Below are 7,881 nucleotides of genomic sequence, written 5' to 3'. Positions count from 1 at the left end.
GAAGGTTGGGCAATCCTACTTCCGTAGTGATACTGCCTCGGAAACCCAAGGAGGGGTCGCTATGAGTCAGGGCTGACTTGACAGCACATAACAACAAATATATATATATTTGTTAACTACTATTTTCTCAAAATTGGGCTTTGCCTCATATCTGGTCACGTTAATGTGTATTACTAGAATTACTGAAATAGTGCCTGGCCTATAGTAGACACTCAATCACTGTCTCTTGAATGCAAAATGCCTTTCTTTCCACTAGACCTTCAGATCCTTGAGGTCAATGTTTGTTTTCATTGTTGCTGAGGCCTCAGTATTTGGCTTGGGTTGGCACAGTGTCGATGAACAACAAATATTTGCTGAATTGACTCAAGCCAGAAAGAGCTTTCTAGAATCTATAGCATTTTACCCAAGTCTGCAAAAATATTCAGGGTCTCCCTAGTGAGGGAAAGATGGAGGAGCTCTATAGGCTGGGAGGAAAGCTTGAGCAAAAGCAGGTGCCTGAATACCCACGCAGCTGCTCCTACTCTGCTCCTGTCTGCTTCTTCCTGGATTTTGAAGGTGTTCCTAATTAACACATATCTTTTTAATAGTTGTACTTTCTTTGTAGTCAAGTTGCAAAACAAAATGGATGCCAGAGGTTAGGATAATCACTGTCTGGCCCTTCTTGGAATTTTCCCCAGATACCCTAGAAGGTTATTTTTTTCCACTTTTCACACCTGGTGTGCTGTTTGATAGTGTGACACCTGGTGACTGGAATTTTCTAGCTCTCCACCTGCTCACAAAATATGTTATTTCTTTATTCTAAAAATACTCTACTTTTTTTTTTCTTTGTAAGTGTGGAATAGAAAAGAACCAAATAGAAAAGTTTAAATAGTCAAATTAAGCAAGAAACTTTGAAGCCTAGCCTGCGCTCCATCTGACAACTCTTAGTTTTGTACACTCTTATGTCTAGGAAGGAAATGGAGAGGTAGCCTCCACTTTTGACATGCTTTCCTTGACTGAATTGACACTTGATTTGCTTCTTTCTTTTAATTTTTTCAGAATTTAAAAAAAAAACCAAGATCATATACATATAGCTACTTTAACTGTAGAGGAAAAAACCACTTCAGAAAGGGGCTGCTCAGACCAGATAATCTAATAGAAAATTTCCATCCCTCTTTTTTCTGGTAACACAGGACATACATTCCCCTAAATGATAGCTGTCAGCTGGACAGTCCAGAGCTAGGCCATCTGCCTTCTAACATAAAGATGCAGACATAAATAAATACAAGCAACCCCACAGAGTTTGATTCTGGCTTTCCCCTATTGTGCTCTCCTGTTCCCTTCCAGGACTTTGGTACCAATTCTAAATTTAATAAATTTTTTATTCTTTACTCAATTACCATGATTTCATCTTAATGTGATCTCTTTAATAGTACAGCTGTTTAATGCTTTCAGAAGCTTTTGCAGAATGTAATTAATAGAAGATTCTACTCTCAAAGAGAATAAACCTGTGGCCAAGGCCATTGGTAAGCTCACCTGGACAAAGGGCATGCCTTTTGCTTGCAAAGGTGCTCTATCTCAGTGGTACATTATATGATGAGAGTTATATAATGAGAGGGGCCTTCCCCAGTGCCTATGAGAAGAATATCTGTTTAATATGAACATTAGATGCAGTCTTGGAGCTCTGGTGGCATAGTGCCTAAGGCCTTTGACTGTTAAGCATAAGGTTGGTGATTCAAACCCACCAGCCACTCCTCGGAAGGAAAGTTGGGCAATCTACTTTCATAGTGATACTGCCTTGGCAACCCAAGGAGGGGTCACTCGCTATGAGTTGGGTCTGACTTGACGGCACATAACAACAATAAGAGCCACTTTGCAGAAGGATGACTACTTCCTTAAAGATTTACTGCCTTGGAAACACAGTGGAAGTCATTATGAGTAAGAATTGACTCCGTGGCAGTGAGTTCAGAGTTTAAGTTTTGATCAACAAGCCCTAAAGTAAAAACATCAGGGATGGTGGTAAGTAGAATTGTTGCCACAGAGGTAAGTTAGATAAGTAAAATTCACTGTGTCGAGTTGGATCTGACTCACAGCGACCCCTCCTTGGGTTTCTGAGGCAGTATCACTAAGGAAGTAGATTGCCCAATGTTCTTTCTGAGGAGTGGCTGTTGAGTTTGAACCACCAGCCTTTTGGTTAGCAGTTAAATGCCTTAGACACTAAAGGGAGGAGAAAAAAGCAGCCTAAGAAATAACTATCCAAAAGGCAGAAGTGGGTAGAGTGCATGGGCTGTGCTTCCTCCTCCACATCCCCCCTCCTGTCTTCTCTCCCCTTGCCATTTCCCAGGTCCCCCACTTCATGAGAGGCTCAGTTACAACATACCCTCGGAATGATTTCTGCTAATGTCATTATGTACAGGATCTTGACTTTATCATCTGTGAAATGACATCATTAAAACTAGTTGCCCTTGTTACCCCTGGGGCTGTATTGTGTACCAAATAAAATACTGGATCAAAAACTGCTTTGTAAATTGTAAATTGCTATTGAAACATTATTATTTTTTTTTTTTTGGTATAATTCTAACTCTATTAGAATAGAGCAGAATGAAATAAATAGAATGATAAATATGCAAGGTGCATATCTACCACTCAGTAGAAGGTGAGCATCTTGTTTAGCAATCATATTAATCTCATTTATTGTTGCATCCTTAGCACAGTGCCTGGCACATCAAAGACACTCAATAAACACTTGCTGAAATAAAGCAAGTGCTGCAAAGAATAAGAGATGATACTGTTTAGAATCATTTGCATAATGCTATGGACTGAATATGTCCTTTCAAAAGAAACACGGAAGTCCTATCCTCTGTATTTGTAAATATGATCCTGTTTGGATATAATGGTTTTCTTTTGTTATGTTAAGGAGCTCTAATGGTGTAGTGGTTAAAGCATTTGGATGCTAACCACAAAGTTGACAGTTCTAACCCACCAGCCACTCAGTGGGAGAGAAATGACACATCTGCTTCTGTAAAGATTCACAGCCTTGGAAACCTTCTGGGGCAATTCCATTCTGTCTTAGAGGGTCACTATGAGTCAGAATCAACTTGATGGCAGTGTTAAGTTATGTTATGTCAACAAGATCATACTGGAGGAGGATGGGTCCTGAACCTAATCACTTCTAAGTTGTATCTTATTAAAGGAGCAGAACAAACAGAGGCACAAACACAAGGGGAAGACAGATGCCATATGAGGGCCCATCTGCAAGCTTTCAACCTGAATTTTGGAGTTATAAATAAACATAATTACTTTTTAGCTCCTACATTTACCTGGCTTCTATTCACCAATGGAGTAGATAAATAAATTCCACACTTTAAGCAAACCAATCAAACCCAAAGATAAAATAATATGCTGGTCTGTGGATTGTTGAATAGGAAACATTAGGCTTCAGGCATTTACAGACTAACCTTGTCTGGACTGTGTGGTGTCATATTAAAATTCACTCACCAGGCAGTAATAAATGTTTACAGGGGGCTGACTGTGCCCAGTACTGTGCTTGGCACTGCAGATGATGCCAGGGTCCATAGGGCTCTCTCTAGATATCTAATCTCCCTTTGGCTCACCAGAAGTGGTCCTAGTTGGATGGTGACCCATTTCCTTTCTTAACCTGCTGTGAGCATGGCAGTCAAATGTGTAGCCCATGCTGATGAAACCCCTTCCTGTTTCAACAATTTCAGCATTCTCTGTGGGGGATGTTTACTTTATTTTACATGGATACTAACGATAGATGTTCATTTATGGCCATAGTGCTGTACCATGTCTATGACTTACAGCCAGATGAACCTGTTAAATGAAAGATTACTTTAGGTATCTATTTCAGAAGCATCATAACCCTTTCAGGTTTGATGTTAACGAGCTGTTGTTGTTATGTGCCATCAAGTTGGACCTGACTCATAGCGACCCCTCCTTGGGTTTCCCAGGCAGTATCACTATGGAAGTAGATTGCCCCATCTTCCTTCCGAGGAGTGGCTGGTGGGTTTGAACCGCCAGCCTTCTGGTTAGCAGTCAAGTGCCTTAGGCACTATGCAACCAGAGGTCCTATTAACAAGCTAGGCATTACATAAATATATTTCCAAGATAGGGTATGTTCTGATGGCAAGAACTTCCCAGAAACTGGGGAGAGGGAGGGTAATGCTTTGAAACTCACAGTGAAAAACAGTGAGGACATGTACCCTACCTACAGGCCCAGTAGTGCGGGAAATGTGGACATGGCCACCAGTTAGTGATGTTCCCAGCAGTGTACCCAGGAGACAGTCAGGTTTCTGCTACAAAGCAAAAGTGAAGGGAATGTTCAGAGAAGAGGATGACATAATAGGACATTTTCTTGCTAACCAACCAGTCTTCTCCAAGTTGCAATGGAAGGGTTTGGGGTCGTGAAGGAGTGTGAGGTTGGATTAGATCAAGGAATACAGACATACAGAGGGATGAGACACTGCTTTACACGAGATGACCTGGGATCTTAAATAGGGATGTAGAAGCATGATGATATTAGCCTGTGGTCTCACAGGTAGGTTAGGTTGACGAATCTGAGAATGTGTGGATGGGGGAATCGGGGAACTCTTTGCTAGGAACACACAGAGCTGGGTCACCCATGGCAATGACCAGGTATTCAGGGGCTGTAGGGTCTTTGAACATTTAGAGCTCCGTTGGTGCCCTTCCCCCCATAAAGCAGTCCAGAGAGAGGAAAACATTATGTCAGGCCAGTAGTAAAGAGATTGTGAAAAACGTTAAATTTGGAAGGTTTTACAGCTTCTCTCTAGGAGCCCTGGTGGTGCAATAGTTAGATGCTTGGCTACTAACCGAACAGTTGGCAGTCGGAACCCACCCAACCTCCCCATAGGAGAAAGACCTGGCAATCTGTTCTGGTAAAGATTACAAAGTAGAATATCCTATGGGGTCAATCAACTCAAACAAAATGAGTCAAAACTGAGTCGATGGCACCTAACAACAACAACAACAACAACAACATGGCTTCTCTCAAATCAATATTTTCTGTTTTGTGGGTAGCTCTTCAGCTTGGTTACTTTCTGTACCTCCCTTGAATAAAAAGTATTCTTTTTAAGATAATGTTCCTTTTTACTCCTTTTACCATACATATGTACATGTATGTTTTATAAAATTAGATATGCAGGAAAAGTAAAAAGAGTGAAATGAAAATCACTGAGAATAAGTTATGATTTTGGTCTATTTTCTTCAGACCAGAAGGCCCTAGTATATATATGCAATTTCATTTTACAAAACTGGAATTGGACTTATGCAGTGTTCCTTCTTTAAACGTAACATTATATCAAGAACACTTTCTACATGCTTACGCATTTTTTGAAACTGAATAATATTTCAGCACTTAGTCATGGCCGTTGAGTCAGTCCAGTCTCATGGTGATCTCATGTGTGGAACTGTGCTCTGCAGGGCTTCCATTGGCTGAATTTTTTGAAGATCACTAGGCTTTTCCTCTGAGGAGCTTCTGAGTGGACTCAAACTGCCAACCTTTTGGTTCGTGCTGAACATGATAACCATTTGTGCCACCCGGTGTACCATAATTTATGGCTTAGACATTTTGATGAAAATCCTCCAATAGATAGTCTTATGCATGAATCTGTGTGTGTATTCTTTGATTGATTCTTTGGGATACATCTCTAAAAGTAGAATTATTGGGTCAAAGAGTACAAACAACTTCTGGTTTCTTGACTGTTATAGACACTCTTAATACAGATTTATTTCTCTTCTATTAGAATGAGGTCATAGAATGACTGGTAACTATTTCCAGGTACAATATGTGGCATAGTATGATGATCTTCTCAATTACAAAAATATTTAAAGTTTAAAAAACTAACTCATGTCAGAGGAAGTCCTGAGATTGAGATCGAAAGAGCTGGATGTTACTTCCCATTATGACACCAACCAGCTTTTTCCCTCAGGCTGACACAGCTCAATGTCTTTATCTTGCAAACTCAATTTCTTTATCTTCCTCAAAATAATTCTGTTGAACTAGTAATACCCAAGGCTTCTCCAAGATGAAAATTCTATGGTGTTATCCTTTGTAATTCCGTGAAAGAATTGTTTTCAGAGCAATATAATATTAATGCATTTCTAGCACATCATATAGGCTGATGAATATTTGTTGGATGAGAGAAAAGTGAGTGTATAAAATTTGATATATGAAGTACAGCTAAATCTTTAAAAATATAATTAAATCAGTTTACTTCTATGAAAAGAATAATTTACTGAGTGTCTACTGTGGATAAAAGTCTGTTTTATATTTTATGGGAGACAGAAATATAAATAGAAAACTATTCCTACCTTGTAGAAATTTTGCATGAAGAACCATACATGAATTTGATAGGAAAATTTACAAATTTATACAGACAGGATTTGTGGACCTAGATGAAATGACTCAAATAAAATAAAAAAATGAAAAAGATGCAGTACTCTTACTTGTTTCTATATAGCCTTTCTAGCCATGATCTTCCAACTGGTTCAGAGTGACTGGCTAGGCTATAATCTTGCAAGGGGAGACTGGTCAGTTTACTATGAAAATTGACTGCCTTGCAGGGCATTGAGGAGACTGGTCAGTTTATGTCCTGGTGGGAGGGCTATGTCTTGAAATTGACAAAGAATTTGCTTATATAAGGGCTATTTCCACAGAGGTTTGGGGGACCTCATAACCCACTTCTTGGAAGGAAGATTGGGCAATCTACTTCCATAGTGATATTGCCTTGGAAACCCAAGGAGAGGTCGCTATGAGTTGGGTCCAACTCAACAGCACATAACAACAACAAAAACAACACAACCATCAAGAAGAATACGGAGCAGAGCACATCCTTTAGGACTAGTGATCCCTACAGTAAACTTCCTAGACCCAGAAGAAGGAGTTGTAACTCTGAAGACAGCAAGAAATGCCAAGAGACAGTGATGGTGAGCTTGCCAGCCCACAGAATGAGGTGGCTGTTGTGGGCTTGTTAGTCCAAGGAGCAAGAGCAGAGGACCTGGGCAGGCAGCTTGACAACAGAGCTAAAAAGAGTTGTAGCAGTTTCTCGCACAGAGCAGAGGCCTGAGTGTGTCCTACGCCGGGGCTGCCTCAGAAGATCCTGTGCAGACATCCTTCTCCAGCAGAGCGGCATCTGTAACACTTGCCCCATGCGAAGGCTGCATGCTTCCCCCATTAGCGTGAGCCTGTGTAGCATGGTGGCAAGATGTGCAGGCCCAGACAGCAGAGACCAGCAAGGTCCAGCAGCAGAATAGAAGCTTCAGGGGCTATGTAGGCCCCCAAAGGAGTGTGTTTGTAGCCGGAGGCAGTGGTGACATGAACATAGCATCTGACCTGAACCACAGTATTCCAGCCCAGCAACATAAGAATGGATATGTGTAATCTGGAGAAGAGAAAGCACTTTTCCTTTGAGAATCCGTTGTTATTGTTTACTGTTTGCTTTCTATAAATCATAATAATAGTTTTCACTTGGCCAACACTGTGTAAGTGTCTTGTGTGTATGACTTGATTACAGATGAACATAGCAATCATAGAATGGTTGGTGCAGACGGGTATGTGTGACTCATTCCTAGCAGTCATATGACAACCTGGAAGATTGAGGCACAGCCAGTCTGCATGTGAAATGCAGATAGATAGACTTGTACATCCAAAACATGTAAATAATACAAGTGAAATATTTTGTAGAAATGTATTATGTTGATCCTAAGTGTATCATTCTTAGACTTTTAAAAAAAGAAAATATCTCAAGATATAATATTTTACTTTCTTTGAGGAAAACAGGGAGTGCTGGTGGTGTGGTGGTTAAAACAGTTAGCTGCTATCCTAAAGATTAGTAGTTCAAGGGATGTAGGAGATCCTGCATA

The sequence above is a fragment of the Orycteropus afer genome, unplaced genomic scaffold (genome assembly GCF_000298275.1).
Source record: "Orycteropus afer afer isolate SDZICR_OR568_19922 unplaced genomic scaffold, OryAfe1.0 scaffold00334, whole genome shotgun sequence".
Lineage (NCBI taxonomy): Eukaryota > Metazoa > Chordata > Mammalia > Tubulidentata > Orycteropodidae > Orycteropus > Orycteropus afer.
Note: the sequence above shows the minus strand (reverse complement) of the source record.